Below are 18,170 nucleotides of genomic sequence, written 5' to 3'. Positions count from 1 at the left end.
AACCACATATTTTTTTAGTCCCTTTTTGGAGAGCTACCTATGTATCCATTATTTTGAGATACCAAGAACCCTCAGCATTTAGCTTCTTAAATTTGGACGTACATATACTTTTTTATAAGGAACATATTCCCATTGTGTTATTTGTAATTGGAAACGCCAAAAGGGAGGAGCAAGACTTTTTTATCTCAGACTGTTGTGTTTTCTTTTTTTTTTTCCCAGCCTTGAAACACAATTGGACCGTACCTGGTGCGAAGGTGAACACAATTTACACTCTCTCTCATTTTCCCAGTTGGTAACATTAGTGTTTATATCGACAACCCATGCTGTCTACCTCACAGGCTATGCTTGCCAGAATGATAAAGATAATGATGAGGAACCTTTTTTTTTTGAAAGCACCATATGTAACAGTTATTGACTGAATGTGTCTCCAGCCACCCTCCATTTGTATGTTGACACCCTCACCCCCATGTGATGCTGTTAGGTCCTTTGGGAGGTGATGAGGTCATGAGGGTGTCACGCTCACGGTGTGATTAGTGCCCGTAAAAGACACCCCAGAGAGCCCCCTCATACCTTCTACTATGAGAGGACACAGTAAGAAGACAGCCATCTATGAACCAGGAAGCACGTACTCACCAGACACTGAATCTGCTGGCACCTTGATCCTGGACTTCCAGCTTCCAGAACTGTGAGAAAGAAACGTGTGTTGTTTATAAGCCACCCAGAGTACGGTATTCTATTGTACAGCCTGAACAGACTAAGACAATAACATGGTGTTACCATTCAGAATACCGTAGCCCTTGCATATACTCTTTGGACTGATGCAAAATACAATGAATAACCTCCTAAAATGTAGAATGTTAGGGGGCTTAGGGACAAAATGAAAACATCAATAGAAGATCATTCATTTCTATCTTGGTCATTAGTCAAAGTTCATTCTCAGTTGTTCTCACTGACAACATTCTGTAACTTCAAGACGAAGTGACCATATTAAAAAACCACATTGCTAGGCAACCAAATTACAACTACCTTCCTGAAGAATAATCTAAAATGTCAAATGGTAATTTAGCCCCAGCCGAACTGGAACAATCAGTTCTCAATGGCCATTTCAGCCTTTCTAGGAACTGACATGATTCAAGTCGTTGAAGCTTTCATTTGCTTTTTGGGATATTCATCTTTGGAGGTCAGAATTTTAACCATCACTGTTAGAAAGCTTCTTTCTCTAGCTTTATACAAAGTCCTGACGTTGGTTTGGAACCCTGAGAACCTGCTTTCTATTCATCTCTCTTCCTTTTGGTCCATGCTAACTCATATTGGAAGTGAGAGGATATGACAGACTAAACCACACTTGAGAAAACATTTCATCATCGCGTTCAGTGCAAGTGATGTGGCCTGGAATCTGAGAACTGAGCCTGTAGCGAGGAACCCAGGATGATAGAAGATTTGACCTTTGCCAATGCACTGATGTCAGTTACAAACTCTGGGCTTACTGATCTTTCAGCAACGTGGTGGAGATGGAAATAGAGCTGGCTTTCAATAATCACTGCTCTTCTGTTTTGTCTATTTTACTATAATATTATATATATATATAGATGAGATCATATATCATCATATATATAACATGTATGTGATTATATATGTTATAAATAAAATATATATGTAAATAAAATTATATAAATTATATACCTACACACGTGTGTATATATAAACTATATACAGGATTTTGTCTGTAATCCACTTTTACAGGCATCTTTTGGTGTCTAACATTATTCACGCAAGAATACAAACACTGTCCAAATCCTGTTTCCTGTATACTTGGTTTTTGACTGTAATATTTTGGAGCAGCAAACAAAACCGCGCTGAAATGAAATCATGGTGCGCACAGCTCCCTGGAATGCCCGGAAACTTCCCAGCAATTCACTTGCCAGGGTCTAACAGAGAAATTGTTCCATGGGATACATATGTTTGTTGTATGAGTAACTAAAACTACTTGGGACATTTGTTACAAGTCTACAAAATTATGTATTGTTTATTATGCGTATTTACTTCAGCCCATAGCTAATCTGACATGACTCATCTTGTAAGGAGGCAAACAGTCCAAGATATGAAAATGTTTATGAACCTGTGTTTAATTACATAGTAGTACTGCTTACATTTAAACACCTGGGAAAATAATATTTTTAAATGGAACAATGAAAATAATTTATCTTTAGGTCTCAGTTCTATAGCCGAGCCAAATGCTGGCCATATTGCATTTGCTAAGGTCAGATGTTGTTTTCAAATATTCTGTAAAAGGAGGAAAATTCAGCTTATTTCGTGAAACCACGGGGTTTAGAAGGAGAACCGTATGTAATCTGATAAGAACGAATGCTTTATACTCCAGTGCAGATAAGGTTTAGGATTTCTCACTGTTCACAAATAAACCATGCATCAACAAATGGGAGCAATATTAAAAATAATCTTATTCAATCCTTTTAATTGTAAGGATCTGAGACCCCTGGAAACTTAATGGAGTCATGACATATAAACCAAATCCCCAGCAAATGGATGTAAAGGAAACACAGAGATGCTTTCCAATCACCTTAGACATGTGCTATTATTACCAGGCTTTGAAGTGTTCCCAAGTTGCAAATTTGCAAAGCTCTCCAAGCTCTGTCCTTTGCCACACTTTGCTTCGTGCAGGAATCTGAGGAACTTAAGGCACGTTGCAAATACTAACTACCTGTGAGTAGGCAAAGCATGTAAGAGGGCATAACTCGAAGAAGATAAATATTAGCCCCACTTGACCATGATGCCAACTAAGGTACAGAGGCCACCTCAACTCACGCCAGGTGTGTGGAACTGGAAGACAGTCCACAGATGCCTTCACTAACTGGAACCACACCCTTCCTGGTTCCCCCTGAACCTTGTGGAAGGAATTACGGCAAAGCTCTATCGGAGCACCGTGTCCAGAGTTACCATGCCCCTGACAAGTTCCTTAGAACTGATGTGTCAAATAACCATTTAGATTGTAGGTCGGGTCTAAGTCAAGCTGTGTGCCTATTACACATGCGTATTCAGAAATGAGGAACAGGGACCTAAATGTCCATCGACAGATGAATGGATAAAGAAGATGTGGCACATATATACAATGGAATACGACTCAGCCATAAAAAGGAATGAAAGTGAGTCATTTGTAGAGATGTGGATGGACCTAGAGCCTGTCATACAGAGTGAAGTAAGCCAGAAAGAGAAAAACAAATACTGTATATTAACGCATGCATGTGGAATCTAGAAAAACGGTACAGATGAACCTATCTGCAGGGCAGGAACAGAGACGCAGACGTGGGGAATGGACATGTGGACGTGGGTGGGGTAAGGGGAGGGTGGGATGAACTGGGAGATTGGAACTGACATATATACACTACCACGTGATAAAGAGATAGCTAGGGGGAACCTGCTATAAAGCACAGGGAGCTCAGCTCAGTGCTCTGTGGTGACCTAGATGGATGGAATGGGGGAAGGGGGGAGGGAGCTCCAAGAGGGAGGGGACATATGTATACATATAGCTGATTCACTTCATTATACAGCAGAAACTAACACAACATTGTAAAGCAACTATACCCCAGTAAAAAAAAAAAGTAGAAAAAAAAGACAAAAAAAAAAAAAGGAATGAGGAACAGGGACCTACCCGTCCACATGTTCACACACTGGTTGTGAAATGAATATAGATGCAGGTCTCAAGTTTTCTTAATTCCTTGAATAAGGGGCCCATTGCAAGCAAACTACTTAACCTCAATGAAGAAAACAAAATGAATGTATATGCATGTGTCCTGGGGCAAGGTCTATCTTCAGCAGGCATTGTGGCCTGTGAAGAATAAAGCCTGACTCGTGTCCCTCAGGGGCTTGCATCTAAGTAGGAAGGATGGGCCTCATGTGACCAAAGAGGCTTAAGTAACAAGCTGGAAATGACACCAACAACAGACGGATGGGAGTCAATCTGTATGGGGCTCGGAGCAAGGGATTAGAGTGCGGAAACGTCACCTTTCTGCAGAGTAAATTCGTCTGGGTGTGTGGAATGGACTGGCCCAGCTGACGTTCCTTTATCAAAGTAGCACCGGAAGGCAGTACGCTGTCAGGATGAGGCAAACGTCACCTCTGCAACTGTCTCCGTCCCCAGGACCGAATTCCATGAAGCCAAAAAAGGGAAGGAGTCCTCCGCTCAAGGGGGCCAAATGATTCTCCTCTTACTTCTAATTTCGGCCGCTGTATGTGCATCTCTCAGGGTCAGCTGGGGATGGGAAATCCCTCTGTCCTAGGAGAAGTGCCTCCCACCACACAATGCGGGGGGCGGCAGCGGGGCTGCCCTTGCTTCTGGTCCCACCAGAATAATTTCATCAGAAGACCACAGTTTGCTCATCTCTTCCCTGATATCCATCCATTCACACAATGAGTATGTGCCAAAGATCTGAGCGAAAAGCTCATTTCCAACACTGCATTCTGTAACCACAATGCAGAACAACAGAGATGGGCCCCCGCCTTTTGGGACTTTGGTGTGACATAAATAGGCTTTCCTGAGTGTAAAGAGATGGGTCGTTCAGTCTTAAATAACTGCACAAGGTCCAGGCCAGGCCCTTATGGTCCAGGATGCCCATCTCAGGTCTGCACCTTTGGAAATAGCTGCTCACACTGGGACACACAGAGCTGGACCAAGACAATCAAAGCGTTGATAACCAAACATCTCCAATCACCACATATTTTATATTCACGCTGAGAAAAGCAAGATCCTCGTGAAAAAAAAAAATCCACCTTCCAGAGAGACACAGCTGAGATTCAACCAATTACAGCAAGTTCCTACACCAGACTGAACCCTATTTCCTGGCCCTCTCCACCTCCAGGACCGAGAGTCAGCCTGCAAATATTCACAGAACAGCTTTCGAGAAAAGGTGGAATTGTCAAGCGAGGACAGACTTGGAAATGCTTGTACAGCCTCAGGTGAGACGGGGAGCATCACGGGATAGGGGGCCTGGGATTGAAAGAGGGGCCTTACCACACGCTTATCCTGTGCGGTAAGGAATCCGTGCGCCTGGGTGTGGCATGGGGGCTCAGGATGTGGAAGGAGCCTTGTGGCCTTGGAGGACGGAAAGGCTGCTCTGGTGAACTGACCAGGCTGGAGAACAGTCCGTTCACGGGGAAGAGCAGTAGGGGAGAAAGGAGACAGCAGGTTTGACCAACCTGTGTGAGTCTTGACAATTAGACTACATTGATCTATTTCCCTCTTTCCCCAGCGTTCTGGAAAGCCTTGGGTCTCCCGTGGAGGTGTGTGTATTTCTCCTGGAGAAACTGGGGCGGCATGAAAGACAACTCTAAAGAGATCAAAGCACCACCGTGGGAGGGATGGGCCTGTGTGGTCTGCTACCTGGGGGAGGTTCTAGAAGCACCTGGAGGCCATGGCCTCCCATTCCTGCCACCAGCCTGCATCCCAGGCCATTCCTCTTTCCCTGACACGTCTCCTACTGACTTGTACCAAATCGGGTGCAAAAATCTGCTCCCACTTTCTAAGCTTTTGAAAGGAATCCTGAGCCATGTCTTTCAGACCCAGGGCGAGGACATTCTGACAGCTGCTTTACTGGAAGGGCATTTTTGACCCTCGTGAAGCCTGGAGGAAAAAAGTGTCAGGTTGACAGTGATAGCCACATAACGCAGAAAAAAACAAACTAACATGCTGACAAACTGTGCACACACAATACAATATTCACTGATTCACTATTCACTGATTCACTATTCACTGATTCACTGATGATCTTTCTTCACTGTTTATCTGACATTGTGTATTATAAGAATTTCAGAGCTTTCTTTAATAAACCTTATTTTCATCTTTCTGCCCAAGAAAACACTAGTTAAGACTCAACTGAACCATGGAGAATTCCAATACAGAGAATCTCCCTCTAAGCCTGACCACATTTAGTGCAGAGACTGGAGCTAACTGAATGAAGCAATAGCCCTTCTGTAGTTGGCTAGCGCCAAAGTGAGGTGGCAACTTATCTTCCCCAAATGTATGTACGTGAACATTTGTACACACACACAATCGACGTACTTATAAAGATTGATAATGAGACAATCTGGCTCTCTTTCGTGTGAATTAACATGTTTTAGGCTAAGTCTCCATTTACCCAAAGCTCCGCTTAGGACAGAATCAGCAAATGGATCTCTCTGCTACTCTATTTTCCAATATTTTTTTTTACAGAGAACACCAGCAGCCTTGGTAGGGGAGGGAAACCAAGAATTTTGTTTTAAATTTTCTAGGAGAATATATGCAGGAAGTTTTACTAGGTTCTCTTAGCTATACCAGGTCCTGCATACAGAAAAGTCAGTTAAAAACTAACCAGTACCCTGTCCCTGGAGTCCTAGGGGTGACAGCCTGTCCTGGGCATCGCCAGGACACAGATTTGCAGAGCACCTCCAAGTACCAAAACTCAGGGTTGTCAAGCTGAGGACTGCTTTCCTAGGAGTACATTTAAAATTATATCAAGTCCATGCATGCTTGGGACCTGCTCGTGGGTGGGTACGTGAGGCAGAAGCTGAAATCGGAACCACATATCTGTTATAAAACAAAAACAGAGCTTTTGAATTGCAAATTCTAAGGCAGAATCCTGGCTCATGAGAGTGTGAAACCATATTATTTGCAATCTTGGATGTAAAACTATGCGGTACAGTCTAGACCTGTTCTATTTACTTTCTTTTTTTTCTGCTGCAAAAGTTTTTTTTTTCCCCCTTTCTTCTCTTCTCCCTTAAAAGAAACTAACTGGGCTGGCATGTTCATCAAAGCAATTTACTGAGAATGCATTCTGACAGGCTGCATTAAGAATGTTGACTTGTGAAACAAAGGGCTGTTTTATCATGCACATAAATTACATGCTTTAAAAAAACTGAAGGTTCAGAATTCTTTAATGATACTCTAGCCAGAGCAGAATGGAGTTCTGCCTATTTTTTTGTGTCAGTACTTCAAAAGGTTTGCTCAGGAACCCATAGCTTGCAAAATTTACACAGAAAAGACTGCATCGTGCATGATGGACTTCTCTTTGCATTGATTACAATTAAATTTAAGTCAACGTGTATTTATTAACTGTTGACCACAAGCCAAAGACTACACTGAATACTGATACAAAGGTGGATTGGACAGTGTCAGAAGAGGTTTTGGGGAAAATATCTCCTCAGATGAGTAGTGCATGGGGAACAGTGAAAAATGTGTACTACATGATTTCAAAGAAGCACTTAATTATACTCGGTTGAGGGCTCATAAAGCATCTTATTTTAAACCAAATTGTGATCTACATGTTTCTTGAGGGAGGGATACAGAAGGGACAAATATGGATGGAGATTCCGTAAGCATAAAGCAGCATGAACAAAGGTCACATCTCATCTAAGGTGTGTAAAGGTGGGTGGTTTGATTTGGTGTCTGAAACACAAGAGGATGAAACAGAGATAAGGCTGGAAAAAAGGGAGTAATGGCACAACTGAAAATACTAGAACACTATGGAGATTTGATAAGAAAATGCTATGATTAGAGCTATGCTTAATAATGGCTAATCCAACAACAGTGTGTAGATGAACTGGTAAGAGATACAACAAAAGATTCATTGGGGGACTGTCATAAAAATTTACTGATTTACTTTGAAAAACAAGTGAGATGCAAGGAAGATGGACTGAGGATGCTGTCTGTATATCTTGATAAATGTACAGTGAAGGAAGCGTTTAAACATTACTTCAATTATTACTGGCTAGACCAAAGTTTAAGGTCAAATAGTTTTTCATGATTTAGGAAAACATGAAAGTGATATAGACAACAATGAATTTGAAACTTAAATGCAAGGAAAGAAAGAAATAAACACACACATATAATTTACAGCATCATCAAATACACCAAATACCAAGACGTAAGTCTAATTATGTGAAATCTTTTACACGGGAAACAACACAAAATGCTGAGAGAATTTAAGGAAGACCTAAATAGAGAAACCTATCATGTTTCTAGATTGAAGCACTTGATATTCTTAAGGTACCCATTCTTCCCAGCTTGATTTATAGGTTCAATGGAATCCTTACCAATACTTCACTCAGGTTTTGTGACAACTGGGAGAAAATCAAAGGGCCTACATTAGCCCAGGTTAATCTTGAAGTAGACCAAATGTCAGTGGTGTAATTTACCAGATATCAAGACATACAAAAGAAGCTACAGAAACCAAGATAGTAGCACAAGAGACAAACAGTCTAGAATCTAGATGACTCACTGATACAGTCAACTTATTTATGAAAAAGTGTCATATCAATTCATTAGAGGAAAGGATTGTCAATTAAATAAGTCATTTTGGTTCAACTGGATATTAATATTTTTATTAATTTATTTTTATCTTACTAATTTTATCTTTTTATTTTAATAGTTTATTAATTAATGAAAAAGGAATCTTTATCACTACCTCAAATAAATTAATATGAAATAAATTACAGACCATCTGTAAAATGTAAATAGTACAACTTGTAGAAAAGAAACAGAAAAATATGTTTATGAACTTGAGGTATACAATAATTTCTAAACTGCACACAGAAATCACTAGGCACAAAAGAAAAAAAACTGATAAATTCTTTTTCATTAAAATTAAGAACTTTTGTTCATCAGCAGACATCAGTAAGAGAGTTAAATGATAACACTGGACCAGTATCCAGAATATAGAATATATAAAGAACGCCTATAAATTCATACAAAAAAGACAACTGAATGGAACATTTTCAAAAAACTTCAACAGACACTACAAATGAGGATTTCTAAATGGTCAGTAAGCACAGGAAAAGTTACTCAAGATCATTACTCACCAGGAAAATATAAATGAAAGCCAGAATGCATACCACTACCCAGCGACTAGAATGGATGAAACTGTAAAAAGATTGGCCACCTCAAGTATTTATACGGCTGTGAAGCTAATTAACTATACAGCTTGTGCGACTGTGAACAGGACAACCTCTTTGACTGAGGGTATATTTTCAAAGTAGAGCTGAGCAGCTTAGGAATTGAAAGCATACTTCAGCTCACGTGAGTAGAACCACCTCTCCTCAGGGCAGTGAACAGTGATGCTGCCCTCTGGGCTTCAGACCATGGTGGAGACACCAACCCAGTGGGTGCTCGTGGACCTCTAAGTGTCAGAAGGAGGATGGCTGCAGGCATCTCTCTGAGACTCGAGAACACGTAGGGGACACTGGGATGAACATATACACACTACCCTATATAAAACAGACAATCAGAGGGGGGACCTTCAAGGTGACAGAGGAGTAAGACGTGGAGATCACCTTCCTCCCCACAAATACACCTACATGTGGAACAACTCCTACAGAACACCTACTGAACACTGGCAGAAGACCTCAGACTTCCCAAAAGGCAAGAAAATCCCCATGTACCTGGCCATGTGGCTGACAGGGTCTTGGTGCTCTGGCTGGGTGTCAGGCCTGAGCCTCTGAGGTGGGAGAGTCGAGTTCAGGACACTGGACCACCAGAGACCTCCCAACCCCTCGTAATGTCAAGCACCAAGAACTCTCCCAGAGAGCTCCATCTCAACGCTAAGACCCAGCTCCACCCCACTGCCAGCAAGCTCCAGTGCTGGATGCCCCATGCCAAACAACTAGCAAGACAGGAACACAAACCCCACCCATTAGCAGAGAGGCTGCTGAAAGTCATACTAAGTTCACATACACCCCAAAACACCCCACCTGACGCAGCCCTGCCCACCAGAAAGACAAGATCCAGCCCCACACAACAGAACACAGGCACCAGTCCCCTCCACCAGGAAGCCTACACAAGCCACTGAACCAACCTCACCCACTGGGGGCAGACACCAAAAACAATGGGAACTACGAACCTGCAGCCTGTGAAAAGGAGACCCCAAACGCAGTGAGTTAAGCAAAATGAAAAGACAGAGAAATATGCAGCAGATGAAAGAGCAAAGTAAAAACCCACCAGACCAAACAAATGAAGAGGAAATAGGCAGTCTACCTGAAAAAGAATTCAGAGTAATGATAGTAAAGATGAGCCAAAATCTTGGAAATAGAATGGAGAAAACACAACTAAAGTTTAACAAGGACCTACAAGAACTAAAGAGCAAACAAACAATGATGAACAACACAATAAAGGAAATTAAAAATTCTCTAGAAGGAATCAATAGCAGAATAACTGAGGCAGAAGAATGGACAAGTGACCTGGAAGATAAAATAGTGGAAATAACTACCACAGAGCAGAATAAAGAAAAAAGAATGTAAAGAATTGAGGACAGTCTCAGAAACCTCTGGGACAACATTAAACGCACCAACATTCAAATTATAGGGGTCCCAGAAGCAGACGAGAAAAAGAAAGGGTCTGAGAAAATATTTGAAGAGATTATAGTTGAAAACTTCCCTAATGTGGGAAAGGAAATAATCAAGTCCAGGAAGCACAGAGAGTCCCATACAGGATAAATCCAAGCAGAAACACGTGAAGACACACAGTAATCAAACTATCAAAAATTAAATACAAAGAAAAAATATTAAAAGCAGCGAGGGAAAAGCAACAAATAACATACAAGGGAATCCCCATAAGGTTAACAGCTCATCTTTCAGCAGAAACTCTGCAAGCCAGAAGGGAGTAGCGGGACATATTTAAAGTGATGAAAGGGAAAAACCTACAACCAAGAATACTGTACCCAGCAAGGATCTCATTCAGATTCGACAGAGAAATTAAAAACTTTACAGACAAGCAAAAGTTAAGAGAATTCAGCACCACAAAATCAGCTTTACAACAAATGCTAATGGAACTTCTCTAGGCAGGAAACGCAAGAGAAGGAAAAGACCTACAATAACAAACCCCAAACAATTAAGAAAATGGTATTAGGAACATACATATCAATAATTACCTTAAATGTAAATGGATTAAATGCTCCAACCAAAAGACACAGACTGGCTGAATGGATACAAAAACAAGACCTATATATATGCTGTCTATAAGAGACCCATCTTCAGACCTAGGGATGCATACAGACTGAAAGTGAGGGGATGGAAAAGGATATTCCACGCAAATGGAAATCAAAAGAAAGCTGGAGTAGCAATTCTCATATCAGACAAAATAGACTTTAAAATAAAGACTATTACAAGAGACAAAGAAGGACACTACATAATGATCAAGGGATCAATCCAAGAAGAAGATATAACAACTGTAAATATTTATGCACCCAACAGAGGAGCACCTCAATACATAAGGCAAATGCTAACAGCCATAAAAGGGGAAATCGACAGGAACACAATCATAGTAGGGGACGTTAACACCTCACTTTCACCAATGGACAGATCATCCAAAATGAAAATAAATAAGGAAACACAAGCTTTAAATGACACATTAAACAAGATAGACTTGATATTTATAGGACAGTCCATCCAAAAGCAACAGAATACACTTTCTTCTCAAGTGCTCATGGAACATTCTCCAGGATAGATCATATCCTTGGTCACAAATCAAGACTTGGTAAATTTAAGAAAATTAAAATCATATCAAGTATCTTTTCTGACCACAACACTATGAGACTAGATATCAATTACAGGAAAAAAACTGTAAAAAATACAAACACATGGAGGCTAAACAATATGCTACTAAATAACCAAAAGGTCACTGAAGAAATCAAAGAGGAAATTAAAAAATACCTAGAGGGGCTTCCCTGGTGGCACAGTGGTTGAGAATCTGCCTGCTAATGCAGGGCACATGGGTTCGAGCCCTGGTCTGGGAAGATCACACATGCCGCGGAGCAACTGGGCCCGTTAGCCACAATTACTGAGCCTGCGCGTCTGGAGCCTGTGCTCCGCAACAAGAGAGGCCGCGATAGTGAGAGGCCTGCACACCGCGATGAAGAGTGGCCCCCGCTTGCCACAACTAGAGAAAGCCCTCGCACAGAAACGAAGACCCAACACAGCCATAAATAAAAAAAAATAATTTAAAAAAAAATGCATACTAAAAAAAAAAAAAAATACCTAGAAACAAATGACAATGAAAACACGATGACCCAAAACCTACAGGATGCAGCCAAAGCAGTTTTAAGAGGGAAGTTTATAGCAATACAATCCTACCTCAAGAAACAAGAAACATCTCAAATAAACAACCTAACCTTACACCTAAAGCAATGAGAGAAAGAAGAACAAAAAACCCCCAAAGTTAGCAGAAGGAAAGAAATCATAAATATCATATCAGAAATAAATGAAAAAGAAATGAAGGAAATAATAGCAAAGATCAATAAAACTAAAAGCTGATTCTTTGAGAAGATAAACAGAATTGATAAACCATTAGCCAGATTCATCTAGAAAAAAGGGAGAAGACTCAGATCAACAGAATTAGAAATGAAAACGGAGAAGTAACAACTGACACTGCAGAAATACAAAGGATCATGAGAGGTTACTACTAGCAACTGTATGCCAATAAAATGGACAACCTGGAAGAAATGGACAAATTCTTAGGAGACCACAACCTTCCGAGACTGAACCAGGAAGAAATAGAAAATATAAACACAAAATGGATTAAAGACCTAAATGTAAGGTCTATCAAACTCTTAGAGGAAAACGTAGGCAGAACACTCTCTGACATAAATCACAGCAACATCTTTTCTGATCCATCTCCCAGAGTAATGGAAAGAAAAACAAAAATAAACAAATGGGACCTAATTAAACTCAAAAGCTTTTGCACAGCAAAGGAAACCATAAACAAGACAAAAAGACAACCCTCAGAATGGGAGGAAATATTTGCAAACAAAGCAACTGACAAAAGATTAATCTCCCAAACTTACAAGCAGCTCATGCAGCTCAATATCAAAAAAACAAACGACCCAATCCAAAAACGGGCAGAAGACCTAAACAGGCATTTCTCCAAAGAAGATATTCAGATTGCCAACAAACACATGAAAGGATGCTCAACATCACTAATCATTAGAGAAATGCAAATCAAAACTACAATGAGGTATCACCTCCCTCACACCAGTCAGAATGGCCATCATCAAAAAATCTACAAACAATAAATGCTGGAGAGGGTGTGGAGAAAAGGGAACCCTCTTGCACTGTTGGTGGGAATGTAAATTGATACAGCCACTATGGAGAACAGTATGGAGGTTCCTTTAAAAACTAAAAATATAACTACCATACAACCCAGCAATCCCACTACTGGGCATGTACCCTCAGAAAACCATAATTCAAAAAGGGTCATGTACCACAATGTTCATTGCAGCTCTATTTACAATAGCCAGGACATGGAAGCAACCTAAGTGTCCATCAACAGATGAATGGATAAAGAAGATGTGGCACATATATACAATGGAATACTACTCAGCCATAAAAAGAAATGAAATTGAGTTATTTGTAGTGAGGTGGATGGACCTAGAATGTGTCATACAGAGTGAAGTAAGTAAGAAAGAGAAAAACAGATACCGTATGCTAACACATATATATGGAATCTAAAAATAAAATAAAAAAAGAAAAGAAAAATGGTTCTGAAGAACCTAGGGGCAGGACAGGAATAAAGATGCAGATGTTGAGAATGGACTTGAGGACATGGGGAGAGGGAAGGTTAAACTGGGATGAAGTGAGAGAGTGGCATGGAGTTATATACACTACCAAATGTAAAATAGATAGCTAGTGGGAAGCAGCCGCATAGCTCGGGGGGATCAGCTCAGTGCTTTGTGACCACCTAGAAGGGTGGGATAGGGAGAGTGGGAGGGATATGCAAGAGGGAGGAGATATGGGAATATATGTATATGTATAGCTGATTCACTTTGTTATACAGCAGAAACTAACACAACATTGTAAAGCAATTATTCTCCAATAAAGATGTTAAGAAAATATAGATAATCAACAAGGACCTACTGTACAGCACAGGGAACTCTACTCAGTATTCTGTAATAACCTTTATGTGAAAAGAATCTGGAAAAGAATGGATAGATGTATACGTATAACTGAATCACTTTGCTGTACACCTGAAACTAACACAGCATTGTCGGTCAACTATACTTTTATAGCTTAGAGATACACATTTATATCAACTATATAAAATAAAAATGAAAAAAAATAAGAACACATAGGGGAAACCAAGCCTTTTACTCAAGGCCGCCATTCTATTTTCTCCCCATCATCTCTAGAGGTCTCCTTGATCTAACCAAACAAGTTATGAGATCTCCCAATAACCTTCCCACCAGTCTCTTTTCCAATGCATAGTCCGGATCTTGTAAGCGAATCATTTCACTGTGGCTGGCAAATGCAGAAAGCATGGATTTTCACAGCCCAGTGTATGTCCGAGGGCGAAATTTATCCGTAATCTGCAAGACAGTACCTAAGTTACTATGCCATAAATTGTTACTGCTGTGTAATGTTTAGAAACGATTTGAATGACACAATTGCATCATTGGAAACTTGATAAATGTCAATCTAAGTGATTTTCCCCCAAAATAAGACAGATTGGAAATATACCAGATACTTTATAGAGAGCTACATCTTCCTTGGAAACATAATGTGCTTCACGAAGCCTCCTGGATGGTTTTGCTAGTGGGATTCACAGTTTCCTTTCTGCATAGCAGCAAGGGGGCCAGCTCATCTGTACATCACTGAAATTAGTAAGGCTTGCTTTGCCGCACTCCTCAAATTAGCGAGGATTGGCCTAAGCTGCTTCAAGCAATGAGAGTAAGTGAGACCTTGGAGAAGAGACAAATGAATCCAGAATCAACGTGGCCACCACAAAAATGTGCAGCATAACCCAAGTTTCTTGTAAGATTTTTCTACAGAATTCTTTGGGGAAGAAAACCAGCTTTTTTTATTACAGTTCCAAGATTTTCTCTGCTCTTACTGACACAGGCTATTTAGCAACCCTGACTGTATTCTAGAGACTTATGGAAACTCTGGGTTTTATCGTGTTTGCAAAATGTTTCTTGCAGAGCAAAATTGCCTGATGAGATGGCAGCCCCACTGAACTAATACACTGTTACTCTGATCACGCTGATTAAAAGCTGGGTGTTTTGACACACTTTGGAAAAGGCTAAGCTCTTGGAACCACAGACAGGAATAAAACAGTTCGGCCTCGTTCCATGTCACACGATATCATGATCCCTCCTCACCAAGATGACGAGGACATTTAAGGCTTTTTTCTCCTCTAAATCTGGATTTTGTAAGACCAATGTACATATATGTTTCAGAAAGCATCACTCACAGTAAAATGGTTGAGAAGACGGTCCACATATCCAACTTTTAATAAACTGCGCTCTGTGACCTTCACTCATAAGTTGAGAACTCTGACGGCCACCCTTCAAGACATGGGTTACTTCCTGAACCCTTGCCCAGCTCTTTCTAAAGCGGCTACTGGATGCGGAGTAGCGCTGGCCCTGGGGGTTATTCGCTCTCCTGATGTTGTTAATGCCCATTTGGCACCAGACAGAGAGTAATGCACTTTCTGTTTTTCAAAAAAAACTTTAAAAAATTACCATAACAGGATAAAATTTACAAAACACTCTATTTGCTGGCTTTAAGAAAAGTAAGGAATAGAAGCATTTGAGTACCTAATTATCGGGTAAATCTTTAACCCAATAAATCTAAACGTTTATCAGTTATTTCTTAGTTTCATCCTGGTTTGCTTTTCTCCTTCTGGCTAACCATCAACTTCTGCCGTAGGAGGTCCCTGCCCAGAGCTGGCCTAGGAGCTCTCTGGAAGGGAAAGCCATGGCTTTACACTAAGTAGCGACTTTTTTCCCTTTCTTTGCAGAATAGTGGAACAAGAAAAACACTAGTGCTTTGGCATATACTATATTGTATACTTGAAATTTGCTGAGAGAGTAGATCTTAAATGTTCTTGCCACACACACATACAAAGGTAACTACGTGAGGTGATAAATGTGTACATTAACTTGATTGTGGTATTCATTTCACAAAGTACCCATGTATCAAATCATCACACTATATACCTCAAATACATACAGTTTTTATTCGTCAGCTATACCTTGACAAAGCTGGGGGAAAAGAGCAAGGCTGACGTTTCCATGAGAGAAGAAAAATTCTGCATGTGTAGAGCAGCCCCAGACTGCCCTTTCCTGCTGGTCTGCCCTATAGATTTTATGTTTGTTTGTTTGTTTGTTTGTTTGGCAGCGCTGCGCGGCTTGTGGGATCTCAGTTCCCCGACCAAGGCTCGAACCCAGACCCTTGGCAGTGAGAGCATGGAGTCCTTACTAACCACTGGACCGCTAGGGGATTCCTAGCCCTGTAGATTTCAGACTTGCCCATTTCTCCATAGATAAATGATGACAGGTACATAGATACAGACAGACAGAAAAACGGATAGGTAGATATATGTCAACATCTATTTTTCTATCTATTTATCTATCTATCTATGATAGATAAATATTGACCCATAGATATCTATCTCCATCTGTCCATATCTATATCTATCTATACATTGTGAATAATCCATAATTAATATCTACATTAATCTATATATACTTAATATAACCGATTGATACATAAGATAGATATTATAGGTATCTATCCATCTCTATCTATGTAGAGGTTATATATTATATATAATTATGTATCATATCTACATATCTACCTATCATCTGTCTATCCTAGGAGTTCTGTTTCTCTGCTTGAATCTTCATTTGTACAGACACGACGTTGCACAGGTGAGTAAGCAAAATTGAAGCTATAAACGTGCATTAAATGCCTGCAGGAAAATGATGATTTTACTACTGAATCCTTGAAAACTCACCCTAAACAACCAGCAAGTGGTCTTAAGCAGGTGACTCATCGAATTTCCTCATTATATGCAGCTGCAGCTGGCAGGCATCCTGTGAGGTCAGATGTTGGCATCCCCTTTTCGCTTTGATTCATGGAAAGAGAACGTGACTGCCTTCTTGGGGTCGTGGAGAAAGGTTGGCACACATGTGGTAAAAGCAACCACTTCGTTCAGCATGAAGTCTCTAATCCTGAACAGTAAAATCAGTCAGCCTCGGGGATGGTATTCTAGAGACCTCAGGACCAAGAGTGAAATACAAAGATAGGAAACTACTGATTTATAAAATACGAGAACTTCACTCTGTAGGTTTTGGGAGCTTAGAGAATCTTGGAGCCATATACTCCAAAGCCATTATTTTAGAGCCAGCAGAGCTATCACAAGGTGAAGGGATTCTTCAAGTTGACTCAGCTTGCTAGTAACAGTGACACAGTAAAAATCTGGGTATTATCATGTCCACCCAATGCCATCTCTATTAAAGTTCACTGCTTCTAGTAACGCGCCTACTATTTGATACTCACGGTATCAGTATCTTGGACGTGGAGGTGGGGAATGCATTCTTTCAAGCCAAATAATTTAGGATGGACTGTTATTTAACTATAGAAAATAGAGTCAGCCTATTTTAATCTTCCTTAATCCAGCCCCTGGCATGGACAGAACTGGGCACTCTTAACACCAGGAGCATTGGCACTTGATAGACAATCTTAGCTGTGCAAACTAAGGGGGAGGGAGGGGACAGGAAATTATACAGCATTCGAACTGAGCCTGCACGGGGCAAGATGCTTCCCGACACTGAGATCGCCTCTTGGACCCTGCTCCAAACTTTCTGCCCCATCTTCCTACAATTCCTGCCTCTCTCTTCCCCAAGGATGCTTTCCTTACTAACCTTCGTGCATCCTCTCACTTATTTCATCATATTCATAGGAAGGGTGCTTCTGTGGACATTCTTATATGAGTCTTTGGTGTACACCTGCTCTCATTTCTCCTGGGCATATGTCCCTAGAGGTTGAATTGCAATGTCAACAGTCACCCAAAGGAAAAGGGGTAAACAAAACGAGACGCTCTCCTACAGCGGAGCACATGAACGAACGTGGCAACGACAAACGTGAACGGCGGATACAGGTGGTGTTACGGAAACTTCGAGTCTTTGAATCTCGAAAGCATCCTGTTAGAAAGAGACCCTGTTCTTATAGCCCACATGCGGGAAGAGAACAAGGTACAGAGTCAGGGCAGAGGGCACACCCCAGCTCCCCAGCACGGCGGTGTCCTCTACAAAGGAACGCTCTTTAGGAAAAGGAGATCAAAGGTGCCAGACTCCAGGGCTGCCAGGCTGTGAAATACCACTGAACAGAAATTAGTCAGCTTGTCTACGGTG

Source organism: Balaenoptera musculus, chromosome X (assembly GCF_009873245.2).
Source record: "Balaenoptera musculus isolate JJ_BM4_2016_0621 chromosome X, mBalMus1.pri.v3, whole genome shotgun sequence".
Taxonomy (NCBI): domain Eukaryota; kingdom Metazoa; phylum Chordata; class Mammalia; order Artiodactyla; family Balaenopteridae; genus Balaenoptera; species Balaenoptera musculus.
This window is presented reverse-complemented; position numbering follows the sequence as displayed.